Source organism: Mesoplodon densirostris, chromosome 15 (assembly GCF_025265405.1).
Source record: "Mesoplodon densirostris isolate mMesDen1 chromosome 15, mMesDen1 primary haplotype, whole genome shotgun sequence".
Taxonomy (NCBI): Eukaryota; Metazoa; Chordata; class Mammalia; order Artiodactyla; family Ziphiidae; genus Mesoplodon; species Mesoplodon densirostris.
In genome coordinates this window covers 26,641,641-26,657,889 of record NC_082675.1, presented here as the reverse complement: position 1 = coordinate 26,657,889, position 16,249 = coordinate 26,641,641, and the positions used below count along the sequence as shown (strand labels likewise).

Sequence of the window (16,249 nt, the reverse complement as noted above, 5' to 3'; positions counted from 1 at the left end):
CACACAAAAAAAAAAAACCCAAAAACCTAGGCTATTATTACCAGTTTCTTTCTTTCTTTTTTCTTTTTTTAAAATTAATTAATTAATTAATTTCTTTTTGGCTGCGTTGGGTCTTGGTTGGTGCCCGCAGGCTTTCTCTGGTTGTGGCGAGTGGGGGCTACTCTTTGTTGCAGTGCACGGGCTTCTCATTGTGGTGGCTTCTCTTGTTGTGGAGCATGGGCTCTAGGCGCATGGGCTTCAGTAGTTCTGGCGCGTGGGCTCAGTAGTTGTGGCACACGGGCTCAGTAGTTGTGCCGCACGGGCTCAGTAGTTGTGGTGCATGGGCTCTAGAGCACAGGTTGAGAAGTTGTGGCGCATGGGCTTAGTTGCTCCACGACATGTGGGATCTTCCTGGACCAGGGATCAAACCCGTGTCCCCTGTATTGGCAGGTGGATTTTTTTTTTTTTTTTTTTCTTTTTGCGGTATGTGGGCCTCTCACTGTTGTGGCCTCTCCCGTTGCGGAGCACAGGCTCCGGATGCGCAGGCCCAGCGGCCATGGCTCACGGGCCCAGCCGCTCCGCGGCATATGGGATCCTCCCAGACCGGGGCACGAACCCGTATCCCCTGCATCGGCAGGCGGACTCTTAACCACTTGCGCCACCAGGGAGGCCCGGCAGGTGGATTTTTAACCACTGCGCCACCAGGGAATTCCCCGGGGCTGCTGTCTTCAAAAGGGCTTGCTCACAAGGTTGGCCCTTGGCTGGCATCGGGAACTTTGTGCTTGAACTGTTCCTTCCATTCTCTAACTGATCAGGGTGGTTCACTGTGTCTGACTCTGTGTAAGCAGCGTGGTTTACGTGAGCACCTGCTTTCCTTCTGGGAATCTGGAATTTTGATGGTTGCTAGGCAGGCAGTGCCTAAATGACCAGCCCCCAGTAAAAATCTTGGCACAGACATCACTCTCATGTTACTGCGTTGCTTGCTGCTGTAAGGGGTGTGTGCTTGGAGTACACCCTCACAGGGGGGAGAGACAAGAGGAAGCCCTTGCACAGCTTTCTCCAGACTCTACCTGTGTCTGTTTCTCTGGCTCAGATCCTTTCACTGTAATGAAATTTATCTGCGAGGACGACTATGTCTGTGTGTGTGGTCCTGAGGACCCCAAACTACTTCTTTCTCAAGAGGAGGTTTCTGTAGGTGGCTGATTGCATCGGAAATATGTGAATTCCTCTTGTCCTCATCTACGATTCTGAGACTTGATTATACTTGGGATCACTGTTACTATTTAGTCCTATACTGTATGTCTGCTTGCTGCAGTCCCCTACTTTAAAACAGTTGATGAGAAGCCATTAGCATTCCTAAGGGAAAGATTCTTGAGGTTCTTAAGAGTAAGAGTTTCTGGGTACCCACCTTGGATAAGAAAGCTGGAGACTTAAGTGGGGAGATGAGTGTTGAAACCCCCCCACCCATTTCTTTGTTTTCATTTCTCTTTCTCCTCCTTTTTTCCAGAGAAGACAGAGTACTGAGTGGGGCCTGATGCAGATAGGGTTGACCCGAGGAAGGCTGTTTTCTGAACTAGACCTGACACCTCAGCTCAGACATGGGAGCTCAGGCAGCCTGACATGCTTTCAGTGGCACTGGGGCACATTAATGACACAACTTACCCTATCTTTGTCCCTCTGGCATGCCACAGTGGGGTTGACTTACTCCATTCACCCACCCTAACCCCAGGCCGTGAAGCCAAGCCTGTCACTACTGAGTGCATTTTACTTGTCCTTAATTCCTTAATTTTTCTCTTTCATCCAGAAAACATTTATTGAGCACCTATTGTTAATTGGTATGCATTAGGCCAGGTAAATAAGAAACTCCTAATTTGGTTGCTCAGGTGGCCAGCAACAAGTCAGTTTTGTTGCAAGTCCCCCATGTGCTCTTGTGCTCCAGGTCTGGTGACCACACTCCTGCCGTGTTCAGGTAGCCAGACCCAAGGGCCCTGGGCATCAAATCTAGGATCCTTATCTGAGCTTTGACCTTTTCCTGTTAGGCTGCCTCTAAGACTGGAGTCCCAGCCCACCCCTGGGATTGCAGCCCACCTCTGAGGACACCCTCCGTGAGGCCCACTCAGGCCTCAGCCCTCTCCCTCTGGGGGAAAGAGGAGAGGAGAAAAATTGAGAAGAGAGAGAGTCCTGCCTACACTGAATCCATCTCTGATTTCCATCTGCCTGCCCATCTTTTGCTCTGCTTTCCTGGATCTTGCCTGTCTTGAGAATGTTGCTGAGCCGCCCCTGCTGAGCCTCGTCCTGGCTCTGCCTGGTCATACTCCTCTGTACCCTGGAAGTCAGGGTACCTGTTCCTGCCTCTTCTCGCCTGGCCTGTGCCGTACTAATGGACCCTGAGCCCAGGACGTGGAGAGTTCTAGGCAGAGCTGCAAAGCAGGCAGCATTCCATGCCCTCCTGCTCCCCTTCCCACCCTCAAGAGGCTTTGATCAGACTCCTTCCCCATTTCTGAAAATACTCTCTCTCTTCTTCAGTTAGGGTGCCAGAATCTTGAGGTGTTTAGCTAACTATTAACCTGATGTTTAAAGGGCACTGTGGCGTTAGGGATGGGCTGGACCCGCCCTGGTGGACAGGTGTGCTTCAGGAGATGTGCTGGGTAACTCATAAGTAACTGGAGGAATGTGTGGCCAGGTGCTTAGGGCAGTGGGCTTTCTGGAGTTCATGTTTATCCAGTCCTTTAGAGTGGTCTGCTGTGGAGTGAAAATCCTGGTATTGGCATTTTTTCAGCATCACGAAGCTGAAAATTTCCCATCCTGCTCCCATTCCTTTGTGAGGCCATGTTAAAAAACAAAACAAAAACATGGAGAGGAGAGAGAATAAGCTTCAGCAGAGGATATTCATGTTGTTAGAACCAGTGTTATTAAATCAACTCTAAAATATTTTAGGAAGAAATTGGAAGAAGAAAAAAATATGTTACTTGTAATCAAGCCACATTAACTGTATTAGTTTTCTGGGGCTGCCATAACAAAGGGCCACCGTGGCTTAAACAACAGAAATGAAGTTTCTCACAATTCTGAGGCTGGAAGGCCATGATGAAGGTGTCAGCAGGGCAGGTTTCTGTACAAGCCTCTCTCTTTGGCATGTAGATGGCCGTCTTCTCCCCGTGTCTTCACATGGTCTCCCTCTGTGTCTGTCTGTGTTCTAATCTCCTCTTCTTAGAAGGACACCAGTCAGATTGGTAGGACTGGCCCTCCCTCATCACCTGATTTTAACTTAATTACCTCTTTCATGACCTTATGTCCAAATACAGTCACATTCTGAGGTACCTAGGCATTAGGACTTCAATATATGAATTTGATGGAGGACACGATTCAGCCCATGACATTAACCCATCAGCACTGTCATTTCTTAAAGCTCTGTTTTAGTTTTTAACCATATATAGCTATGTTCACTTTATTGCTTTTTGCAAAAGTAGCCCATATTTATTATTTTGATGGTGGCATGTCATTTTTTGCGTTGATAGACCATACTTAAGCATTTCTCTGTTTAGACTTTCTAGTTTTTCCATGTAAAACAGCATGTTTGTACACCTAGCATGTTGTCTTCTTCTGAATTACATCCTTGTGTTAAATCACTGATGGGTCTTGATGTTTACTGCCCACCTGTTTCCAAAGGATTGTACTTAGTTGTGATAGCATTAGCAAGACACCTTGTGCATGTTTATCTATAGCTTCACAAGGTTGGATTTTCCTGTATTTTTTTTTTTTTTTCTTTTTGCGGTATGCGGGCCTCTCACTGTTGTGGCCTCTCCCGTTGCGGAGCACAGGCTCCGGATGCGCAGGCCCAGCGGCCATGGCTCACGGGCCCAGCCGCTCCGCGGCATATGGGATCCTCCCAGATCGGGGCACGAACCCGTATCCCCTGCATCGGCAGGCGGACTCTCAACCACTGCGCCACCAGGGAGGCCCGATTTTCCTGTATTTTTTCCTGCCAACTCAGTCAGCCTAAAAGGGTACCTTATTCTTTTGAGCCCAAGATAATGATATTGACCGTGGTTGGCTATTTATATTGTGAATTAAGCAAACAAACAGCTCCCAAGGCAGAATTGCTAGGTTCGTGTGATGTTGCCATGTTTTTGTTTTCCGTTATGTGGAAACTTGAATGTTCTGTGTTCTCTTCATGCTTGCAGTCCTGCTGCTTGAGCACTGACTCCTGGCTGTGCCCACTCTGGGTCTGCTAGGTGTGCACACAATCCTGACCCTCAACTAACTTACAAATTAGTAGTAGCAGTATTAGGTGCAGGGCTGGCCAGTGTCTGTCCAGAAAGGAGCTGGTGGTGAACTGTGTAGCTTTTCAATAAAAATACCCTGGGAGGATATTTAGCTGTTTTGTACTTTGCTGGGGTGGGAGTGGGAGGTGCAGATAATTTCTAATTTGGGCCCCAAACCTTTTCTCCATGGCTCTTAATAGGTTTGTGAAGAATGTAATAGAAGGTAAAAAAGTGAAAAGTGCTCCGAGAAAGCAAAAGTATTGGGAGGTTACCCTCAGTTGAGATTTTACTTAGGGATGGCTTGGAAGCCATGAGGATGGGCATTTGCAAGTACTAAGCGCATTGGCGAGGGAGGGTCATTTTAGATGGAGAGAACAGAGGGCACAGCACAGAGGAGAATGAGAAACAGCAGATGATAGTGTTTAGCGGAACAGTGTGTGTTTAAAGAGAAGAGTGGAGATGAGGCTGGAGAAGAAAGCAGATGACCTTGTTTATGTTCCTAGACTCAGAGTCTGCATCTAATTGGTGAGACAAGGAAGAACCCGTGGATGTTTCAGGGCCTGAGGCTGGTGTGCGTTAGGAAGCTGATTATGGCTGCGTTGTTTGTGTCAGTGCCCTAGGGAGAATCAGGAGTGATGTGTCACTAGCCGTCTGCTCCCCCAGAGGGCAAAGATGTTCTATTTCTGACTCCTCACTGTGGATTCTCTTTTTTGCTGTCAGTTTGCATCCAGTGAAAATGTGGTTGCCTCGAGTCCCTTCCACCAGCAGCTGTTCCCATCATGGATTTTAGTTGCTGAAATGTTTCTGTGTACTTACTTTCCTGGTTTCTTATTTATATATTTTTGTATTGCTTCTCTCATGAAAAAAGCTTGGCCTTTTGTGAACATTGCCAAGCCAGCCAGAGCCCTACTTTCATTTGTGTGAAAACCTGATGCGTAAATACAGGTTTGAGGCAAAACCCCTCAGGTCCCCCTTGCGTTTATTCGTTGAGTCTGAGAGGCTCTATCTTTGCTGTGGAAGCCATTCTCTTCTGAATGTTTCCATTTAGAGCTGGTCTGGAAGCCGGGATTCAGGACAGCCAAGGGTACACCATTATGAAAGCAAAAGATGGTGACCTCATCCACCCATTCATTCATGCACTAAGTCTTTGAGTGCCTGCTGATTGCCAGGCACTGTGATGGGCCCTGGACGGGCGCCTTGGAGGGACAAATAAATAGACATGATCTTGTTGTCATGGCGTTTACCATGGAGAGAGACAAACAGCCTTAAACAAAGAACTACAAGTAAATATGATTTAAAATGGTAACAAGTGCCATGAAGCAAAAGTAAATGGTATAAATGGTATCATTTTTTTTTTTCGGGGATCGACTTTCTTTGGGCTTCTCACAGTGGTTAGAGCCACTCTGTCTTCAGAACAGTCACAGGACAGGAAATACGTCACCAAGGCTGCCCAGAAAAGTCTGACCAGCTGAATCTTATTGCTTAAAATACACATATTCACAATAACTGATAAAGGGTGATGTGCCTCACACGGGAATGTGTATTTGCAAATCTTCCGAATGTAGCACCAAACCCTCGACCAACCCCTTTCTTCTCGTTCACCTGGAACATCAGACTCCCTCAAATCTCCCTGGCTCCCTCACAAGTCCTTCAGCTCCCTACTTCCATCTTTCATCATGCAGGGCAGCCTCATGTAGCAGGGGCCAGACTGTGACGCTGGACTCGAGCCCAGCTCCACCCACTGTGTTTTCTTCTTCTCGTGCCTTTCGGGTTGGATGCTGCAGTGAACCCAGCCTTAAACACATGGACCAGTTCCCCACTCTGACTGGAGAAGGAATACTGAGAGGGCCAGAATCCATCCCTTCGACCAGTTAACTCAAGCAGGATTCATTTTGGTAAAACTTGATCTTGAGACACTTCAGTGAATTGTTTGGGATAAAAACAAAAAGCAAAACAAAAAAAGGTGGCAGGAAAAGCATCTGAGGGCCGCTGGCACACTCCTGCCCACTCTCGCCACGCACTAGCTATGTGCTGGACCTCAGTAGAGGGAGGTAAGCCCTACAGCACTGTGGTGGCCACCAAACCCTCCTGGCAGTTCTGCGCAAGGCTGACGTCTGGGCCACAGCCAGTCCGAGCTTGACACTGAAGATCTAGTCCAGCTTCTGTCTGAGGTTCCACCTTGACCTTCTGTCCCGAGCGGTTGTGGACACCCCCAGGGGCTGACGCTGAGGGCCAGGAGCAGCTGAGGGAGGCAGACAGGCTCAGAGCACGTTTCCGTTTACAGGGAGCAGAACACAGGCCTCTGAGTGTCCGTGGAGCAATGTGCAAATTGCAGTGATGGGTAGAGTAAAACCTCTACTTGGAGCACAGCATCTCTGGCAAATGCGGGGACTGCCGCCGACAGCACTGCTGAGTACACCCAAGTGCACAGACATTTGCTCAGTAAACAGTAAATGCGTAAAATAAGTTACCTTGAGAGGGCTGCGCCTGCTTCAAACGTGTGGGTAATGTGAGCAGAGTCGCTGCTGTTCAAAGTGTATTCACAGGAAAGCAGGGCTGGGGGCTCACACACAATGGACAGACACACACAGGTTATCCAGAAAGTCACTGTATATGGACTGCACTTTGTTCAACATGGATTTTGGTTTTGTGGACTCCAAACTCAGACACTCGTTCACCTCACAGCCTTGGATTTGTCTGTTTTGTGTGCATGTGTGTGTGCGTGTATATATATACATATATATATATATACACACATACACATATATACATGTGTGTTCATATATATACTTTCATTTCTTACCATAACATCAATGTCTACTCTGAATGTTATCGTTCAAGAGTGGGGGAAGAACCAAACTCTTCATATGAACAGAGCTGGATAGGGAATGTTAGTTTCAGCAGTTTGCTTTTTCCATTCAGATTATTCCTGTGAGAGCTCAACTGGTTTCTGAAGCCAAACTACAGTGATAAGGATCCTGTGGTCCTTCGGGATGGCTGCCTTCACCCTCCTACCTGGGCCACTTAGACACTTGACATAGGCTACAAAAATTAGTTACCCCATTCAAGGCGGGGCGGAGCAGGGAAAGGGCAAGAAAACCACAGATAACCAAGGCATTTTTTCCAAATGGTCAGTTTGAAAAAACAAACAAATAAACAAAACAACTTATTCAGAATCAAGAGAAAATACTGTGTGAGTCAGGCTGCGGGACTGCCCTTTCTCAGGACCCACAGCCCCCTCATTTGTTCGTAGAGAACAGTGAGACGTGAAGGCCAGCAGATGTGTGCTTGGGGTGGGGGAGGGTACTGATCACCTGTGGGCACAGATTAAAGGGCAGAGATGCGGAAAGCTGCACCTCTATCTGCTGCCACAGCGCAGGGCCTCCTGCTCACCCACAGAAGTTCCAGAGATAGCCCCCACCCAAGCCTGCACACAAAACATCTCCTTCTGGCTCAACTGTAGCCAGGACTTTTTGAAGGCCAAGTTGGGAAAAAGCCACAAATTTTCCTTTTCCAAAACAGAATTCTTGCCTGCCCATTGGTCAAGTTCTTATTTTCAGCTCGCTCTTGTTTTTTTTTTTTTTTTTTTTTTTTTTGCGGTATGCGGGCCTCTCACTGTTGTGGCCTCCCCCGTTGCGGAGCACAGGCTCCGGACGTGCAGGCTCCGGACGCGCAGGCTCAGCGGCCATGGCTCACGGGCCCAGCCGCTCCGCGGCATATAGGATCCTCCCAGACCGGGGCACGAACCAGTATCCCCTGCATCGGCAGGCGGACTCCCAACCACTTGCGCCACCAGGGAGGCCCTTTTTTTTTTTTTTTAAAGAGAAAAACCAGGGCTTCCCTGGTGGCGCAGTGGTTGAGAGTCCGTCTGCCGATGCAGGTGACGCGGGTTCGTGCCCCGGTCTGGGAAGATCCCACATGCCGCGGAGCGGTTGGGCCCGTGAGCCAAGGCCGTTGAGCCTGCGCGTCCGGAGCCTGTGCTCCGCAACGGGAGAGGCCACAACAGTGAGAGGCCCGCGTACCGCAAAAAACAACAACAACAACAACAAAAAAAAAAACCCTTTAAAGAGAAAAACCAAAGAGAAGGCAGGTGTAATATTCCACACTTGAATCAGTCCGCAGCCAGCCAGAACCTGCTGGGAAGGGACCCCTCCAGGATGCATCATGCCACCTTGATCTCGTCACCTGGAATTTGAGAGCACAAGCCCTTTACCAACCCACCATGCAACCGCCGATCAGCTCTTATCCTCCCACAGGAGGAGCCCAGTTCCTGCTCTGGAGACACTGGCAGCAAGGGGCGACAATCCCCGGACCTCTGGGGGCTTCACCCAGGGCTGAGACCTGCCCCCTCTCTTGGACTGAGATGCGGCAAGGTTCTCGTAAACTCACACCAGAACATGAATCCATTCCATCACCAAGAGTCACCTCAGGACACAGTCTCATCCCCTCCTTGGGGGCTTCTGAAACACACATCTCTCTGACCCAAGCAGGTAGTGAGACATGATGTAAAGGGGGACAGGGTGGGGTATGAGGAATGAGTCACAGGACAACTTCTTGGCCCTCCACGATACTGTGTTTCTATGGGGGGCAAGGCACCCACACCCCAAACTGTACCTGGAGATGCAGGAAAATGCAGGAGCAGAGGGGAAAAAAAAAATAAGGAACACAGTCACTCAATGCTTCTCTCATGGTTCTCCCCTACCCTGGTTGCGTCACCAAGTTCTCGGGTGTAGGCAGGGCCTGCTCTAGCTGGGGGAGCTGCTGCTCTGGGAGTTTGGGGAGTCCTGCTCGTTGATGGTGTTCAGCAGCAGGCAGGCAGGCAGCCGCGGCAGGTGGGGGTGCCCGGCTGGGCCTGCTCCTCAGAGGGCTGGCAGAGCCCTTCCTCCTCGTTGCCAGGGGGCGGCACGTGGCAGCTGTCGCAGAAGTCCAGGGGCCTGTCCAGAGCATCGTCGATGAGCACGTTGAACTCTTTGAGGTTGTCATCATGGTGGCCCCAGTTGCACACACACACTTCGATGCCCAAGTCACCTGTGAAGCCGTGATGTCTGCCGGGTGTCTTGTCTTTGCTGTCAGGGAGGGCGCTGCCCTGCTCGGAGCTATATTCTTTCAGCAGCTCCTCCTTACATTCGGAATCCTTGTCCAGGGAGGTCCCAGGGTCCACCTCCCCCAGGCCGGCCACAGAGCCGCTGGACTCCATCCCGGGGGCTTTTGTGGCTGCTGGGTCTGCTGGCATGTTGGAGGGCTCAGGGTCAGCAATGCTTGGGGGTCGCATGCTGCTTCTGCTGGGCCTGACAAGGGGCTGCTCTGAGCCTCCTGGGAGCCCCTGGTGGGATTGGCGCCTGGGGGGCTGCCGCCTGTAGGGCCACACTGTGCAGGCAGCTGCTGCTGCTGGAGCTGGAAGGCACTATGGTGGGGGAGGAGTTGGAGGTCGGTTCACCACTTCCTCATAAGGAGGTAGTAAATAGTTTGGCAAAAACCTGAAATAAAATGGCAGCGCTGAGTAATTGTGGGCTTCCGGTAGGCTTTCAGGTTGATTTCAGGTTGCTGCTGTTGGGCCTGAAGGCAGTGCTTGGCTCGGCAGTGGTGACACACGCAGCAGCAGCTCAGGATGAATGATGGTCCACACGAGCCAGAACCACCAGAGTTCATAGTAGTAGTTGCAGCACTGAGACTGTTCACAGCAGTGTCCTGTGTCACAGGTGTAGCTAGCTTTGATTGTTAGTACCCACGCAGGTTTCCTTATCCTGCAGGGGTTCAGCCCTGGCTGACAGGGGGCTGGGCAGCACCTGGAGGAGCAGGTGAGCCATGCCACCCAGGAGCCTTCTCCTCTCCATCCCCCTCCCGCTCCTCCTACAGCACCACGCTGCCACCTCCCTCCTCCTCCCTCTCCTTCTCTTCCCTCTAAATGGTATAATTGATTTACAGTGTACACCTGAAACATTGTAAATCAATTATACTTCAATTAAAAAAGTAAATGATGGGGGCTTCCCTGGTGGTGCAGTGGTTGGGAGTCCGCCTGCCCATGCAGGGGACGCGGGTTTGTGCCCCGGTCCGGGAGGATCCCACATGCCACAGAGCGGCTGGGCCCGTGAGCCATGGCCGCTGAGCCTGCGCGTCCGGAGCCTGTGCTCCGCAGCTGGAGAGGCCACAGCAGTGAGAGGCCCGCATACACACACACACACACAAAAAAAGTAAATGATGTTGGTGAATTTTATCTCAATTTAAAGAAAAGGTAAGTGGTATGAGGAGAGATAAAATGGGCTCCCAATTTATAGGGGGACCAGGGAAGACTTTATTTTTTTATTTTTAAAAAATATTTACTTATTTTATTTGTTTATTTTTGGCTGCATCCGGTCCTAGTTGTGGCACATGGGCTCTTCATTGCGGCACACTGACTTCTCTATCTCTAGTTGTGGTGTGCAGGTTTTCTCTAGTTGAGGCGCTCAGGCTTAGTTACCCCTCGGCATGTGGGATCTTAGTTCGCCAACCAGGGATTGAACGTGCGTCCCCTGCACTGGAAGGCGGATTCTTTACCACTGGACCACCAGGGAAGTCCCTCAAGGAAGATTTTAAACAGAGCTGAAGGAGGTAGCTGATGAAGTGTGTACAAAGGAATTCTCCTAGCAGAGGATACAGCTTGTGCAAAGGCCGAGAGGTAGGAACATTTTTGACTCATTTGATGACGTTAGAGTAGGCTATAGTGGTTATAGCTTGGGGGTGGGGGTGGGCAGGACATGAGGACCCAGGACAGGTAGTGGAAATGATGGTGGACTTTATTTTAAGAGCAGTTTAACAGTTTAATAGCCTTTAGGGGATTGGTGAAGAATTTAAAATACTAGTAATAAGTAAAATAAAATGTCACGATTAGCTTGTAGATGGGAATATTTGAGACCAGTTTAAATAGATTTGTGAAAATTACATTTAGTATGCATATTAAATATTGGGTTTTTTTGTTTGTTTGTTTTTTGCGGTACGCGGGCCTCTCACTGTTGTGTCCTCTCCCGTTGTGGAGCACGGGCTCCAGATGCGCAGGCTCAGTGGCCATGGCTCATGGGCCTAGTTGCTCCGCGGCACGTGGGATCTTCCCAGACTGGGGCACGAACCTGTGTCCCCTGCATCGGTAGGCGGACTCTCAACCACTGCGCCACCAGGGAAGCCCTAAATATTGTTTTTTTAGATGTCTTTTCTCACTTAGGAAAATTGTCTGTTAGATCTTTTGGGGGGACTTATATAACTATGGGATCATAGAATATTGGACCTTTTTTCTTTTCTGTTGATAATATAAGCCTTTAAAGATGTAAATTTCCCTCTAAGTGCTGCTTTAACAACATTCCACAAATTTTAATATGTTGTGTTTTCTTTTTCATTATGTTCAAAATATTTTCTGATTTCCCATAGGATTTCTTCTTTGACTCAGAGGTCTTTAGAAGTATGTTGTTTAATTTCCAAAACATTGGGGAGTTTTATAGATGTTTTTCTGATATTGATTTCTAAGTTTATTCTGTTTTAGTCAGAAAACATACTTTGTTTGATTTCAGTTCTTTTTTTTTCTTTTTGCGGTATGTGGGCCTCTCACTGTTGTGGCCTCTCCCGTTGCGGAGCACAGGCTCCGGATGCGCAGGCCCAGCGGCCATGGCTCACGGGCCCAGCCGCTCCGCGGCATATGGGATCCTCCCAGACCGGGGCACGAACCCGCATCCCCTGCATCGGCAGGCGGACCCTCAACCACTTGCGCCACCAGGGAGGCCCTGATTTCAGTTCTTTTAAATTCATTGACTTGCTTTAAGAATCAGCATAGGTAAGATATATCTTCGTGAATTTTCCAATTGTACAAGAAAAGAATGTGTATTCTTCTTTTGTTGGGTGGAGTCTCCTGCAAATATCCATAAGGTCAAGTAGGTTTTTTAAGTCTTCAGTATCTTTACTGATTTTCTGTTTGTTCTATCAATTACTGAGAGAGGATTGTTGAGGTCTCCAACCATAATTGTGGATCTGTCGATTTCTCCTTTGAGTTTTGTTAGTTTTTGCTTCATGTATTTTGAAACTTGATTCTTGGGCTCATACACATTTATGATTGTTATATCCTTGTCATCAATTGATCTCTTTATAATCATGAATAGTAATATTCCTTGTTCTGAAATCTACTTTGTTATTAATATAGCCACTCCAGCTTTCTTGTTAGTGTTGTTTGCATAGTATATCTTTTTCCATCCTTTTACTTTTAGCTTCTGCCTTTACATTTAAAGTGATTTTCCTGTTGACAGCATGTAGCGTGCTTTTCCAGTCTGAAAATCTCTTCCTTGTAGTTGGAGTTCTTAGACCATTTACATTTAATGTAATTATTAATATGGTTGGATTTAAATCTACCATCTTGATATTTGTTTTCTATCTGTCTCATCTGGTTTTTGTTCTCTTTTTCTTTTCTTGCCTTCCTTTGGATTAATTCAGCATTTTTTGGTATTCCATTTTATCTCCACTTTTTTTTTTTTTTTTGCTGTACGTGGGCCTCTCACTGTTGTGGCCTCTCGCGTTGCAGAGCACAGGCTCCAGGTGCGCAGGCTCAGTGGCCATGGCTCACGGGCCTAGCCACTCCGTGGCACGTGGGATCTTCCTGGACCAGGGCACGAACCCGTGTCCCCTGCATCGGCAGGCGGACTCTCATCCACTGCACCACCAGGGAAGCCCTATCTCCACTTTTGGCTTATTAACTACAGGTCACTCTTTTTAAGTGGTTGTTCTAGGATTGAAATATGCATCTCTTTAATTTATCATAGTCTACCTTCAAATAACATTATACCACTTCACTTATAGTGTAATAACCTTATAATCGTAATTTGATCTGACCCCATTTTTTTGTGATTGCTGTCATAGATTTTTACTTCTATGTTATAAACTCCACAATACATTATTATAATTTCTTTAAATCATCATAAAATATGAAAAATATGCATTTTCATATATACAGTATTTTCAGTTCTCTTCATTTCTTTATGTAGATTGATGTTTACACTTTATGGATTTTTTTTGGGGGGGGACACACCATGAGGCATGTGGGATCTTACTTACCCGGCCAGGGATTGAAGCCGCACCCCCTGCAGTGGAAGCCTGTAGTCTTAACTACTGGACCACCAGGAAGTTCCCCTTACTTTATTGGTTTTAACATTTCTTATAGTACAGGTCTGCTAGTGTGATTAATTCTCTCAGCTTTGTCCTATTTGAAAAAGTTTTTTTTTCAGCTTCATTTCTGCTGACTATAGAATTCTAGGGTGGCAGCTGTTTTTATTTTAGCATTGGTCTATATATCTGTTCTTACCCTAGCACACTGTCTTGATTACTGTCACTTTGTAGTAAGTTTTGAAATTGGGACGAGTGAGTCCCCAAACTTTGCTCTTCCTTTTCAAGATAGCCTTGTTTGTTGTGGGTCTCTTGAATTTCCCTGTGAATTTTAGGATCAGCTTATCAATTTCTGAAAAGAAGTCACCTCGGGTTATAATAGGGATTGTGTTGAATCTGTAGGTCAATTTAGAGTATAATTGCCATCTTAATATTAATTCTTATCATCCATGATCATGGGATATCTTTCCATTTATTTAGGTCTTTACTTTCAGTGAGGTTTTGTAGTTTCTAGAATGTAAGTTTTGTACTTCAAGCCTTTGTTAAATTTATGCCTAAGTATTTTGTTCTTTTGATGTATTGTAAATGGAATTAATTCACGACGTAAAAGTCACCATGGAATAATTTCTTAATATCATCTTCAGTCTGTTCATTGGTACTGTATAGAAATGCAGTTGATTTTTCCCTTTTTCCTTTATTGTGGTAAAATATACATAATTTAAAATTTGCCATCTTAATCACTTTTAAGTGTACAGATCAGTGATATTAAATACATTCATAGGGACTTCCCTGGTGGCTCAGTGGTTAAGAATCCACTTGCCAGTGCAGTGGACACAGGTTCAATCCCTGCTCCGGGAAGATCCCACATGCCATGGAGCAACTAAGCCCCTGTGCCACAACTACTGAAGCCCGCATGCCTAGAGCCCATGCTCGCAATAAGAGAAGCCACTGCAATGAGAAGCCCGCGCATCACAACGAAGAGTAGCCCCTGCTCGCCGCAACTAGAGAAAGCCCCCGCACAGCAACAAAGACCCAATGCAGCCATAAATAAATAAATACATTTATTTTAAAATAAATACATTCGTAATGTTTTACTACAATCACCACCATCCATCTCTAGAACTCTTTTCATCTTGTAAAACTGAAAGTCTGATTACAGTTGATTCTTCTATATTGATCTTGTATCCTGCAACTTTGCTGAACTTATTTATTAGGTCTAATTTTTTTTTAGTGGATTCTTTAGATCAGCGGTCCCCAGCTTTTTGGCATCAGGAACCAGTTTCTTGGAAGACAATTTTTCCACAGACTGGTGTGGGGGAAAGGTATGGTTTCCAGATGATTCAAGTGCATTATGTTTATTGTGCATTTTATTTCTGTTATTATTACATTGTAATATATAGTGAAATAATAATACAACTCACCATAATGCAGAATCAGTGGGAGCCCTGAGCTTGTTTTCACTTGCCACTCACTGATAGGGTCTTGATATGAATCTGTGAGCAATTAATTTATTATGGTCTCTGTGCAGTGAAACCTCTCTGCTAATGATAATCTGTATTTGCAGCCGCTCCCCAGCACTAGCATCACCGCCTCAGCTCCACCTCAGATCATCAGGCATTAGATTCTCATAAGGAGCATGCAAGCTAGATCCCTCACATGCACAGTTCACAGTGAGGTTTGTGCTCCTGTGAGAATCTAATGCTGCCACTGATCTGATAGGAGGCGGTGCTCAGGTGGTAATGCAAGTGATGGGGAGCGGCTGTAAATACAGAGGAAGCTTCGCTCGCTCCCCTGCCACTCACCTGCTGTTGTGTCACCCGGTTCTGAAATGGCCACGAACTGGTACCGGTCCATGGCCTGGGGGTGGGGTACCTCTCCTTTAGCTCATGTCCTCTGCAAATAGAGATAGTTTTTCTTTTTTCTTTCCAGTCTGGATGGCTTTTATTTCATTCTCTTGTCTAATTGCCCTGACCAGACCCTCCAGCACAACACTGGGTAGAAGTGTTGAGAGTGAACATCCTTATCTTGTTCCTGATCTTGGGGGGGTAAGCTTTCCATCTTTTACTATGTACAATGTTGGCTGTGGGTTTTTCATAGATAATCTTTATCAGGTTGAGGAAGTTCCTAGTTTGTTGAGTGTTTTTTTTTTTTTTTTTTTTTGGCCACACGGGGAGCATACAGGATCTTAGTTCCCCAACCAAGGATCGAACCTGTGCCCCCTGCCATGGAAGTGCGGAGTCTTAACCACTGGACCACCAGGGAAGTCCCTGTTGAGTGTTTTTATCATGAAGGGTGTTGAATTTTTTCACATGCTTTTTCTGCATCTATTTCAGAGCTGGTTTTTAAACTTTGTTAGGGCAGGTCTGAAATAGCTTTTGCGACAGGTAGTTTAGCCCCACTACTGAGGTGTGGCCCTTCAAGTTCTCCACTGAATGCTTTGTGGGTTTTTCGCTCTGGCTGGGAGTAACTCAGACTCCTCTCAGCTCTGTGAGAACCCAGGAACCATTTATCTCACAGTTCCTTGGTTGTTTTTTGCCCAACATTGTGGAGTATTACCCTACCCTGGTCTGTCTTAGTATATTCATCAAAGACTCAGGGGAACTCTTGCAGATTTGTGGAGCTTTTTTTCTGTTGAGCTCTCTCTTCTCCAAAATTCCCAGCTGCTTTTAGACTTCCAGTACTCCCATTTCTGTCTCCCCAGCTTAGTGAGACCAGCATGATCTGCTTGGGATGCGCTTCCCTTTTTGTGGTCCAGGATGCATCTTCTGGCAGAAAATCAGGGCAGCTGTAGGACTCACCTTGTTTCCTCTCCTCTAAGCATTTCAGTCCTGTGCTGCTTTTCCAGGGTATGAAACCAGTGGTTTCATGTATTTGTCCATCTTTCTGTTGTTTTT

General features: G+C 47.0%; 1 protein-coding gene and 1 pseudogene across 2 annotated transcripts in view; one reads left to right on the top strand and one right to left on the bottom strand.

Moving 5' to 3' along the window:
• Positions 1–16,249, top strand: part of PI4KA (phosphatidylinositol 4-kinase alpha) — a 96,381-nt gene that overhangs the window by 2,154 nt on the left and 77,978 nt on the right. The gene's annotated exons all lie outside the window — the stretch shown is intronic.
• Positions 8,927–10,075, bottom strand: LOC132503178 (WW domain binding protein 1-like; annotated as a pseudogene).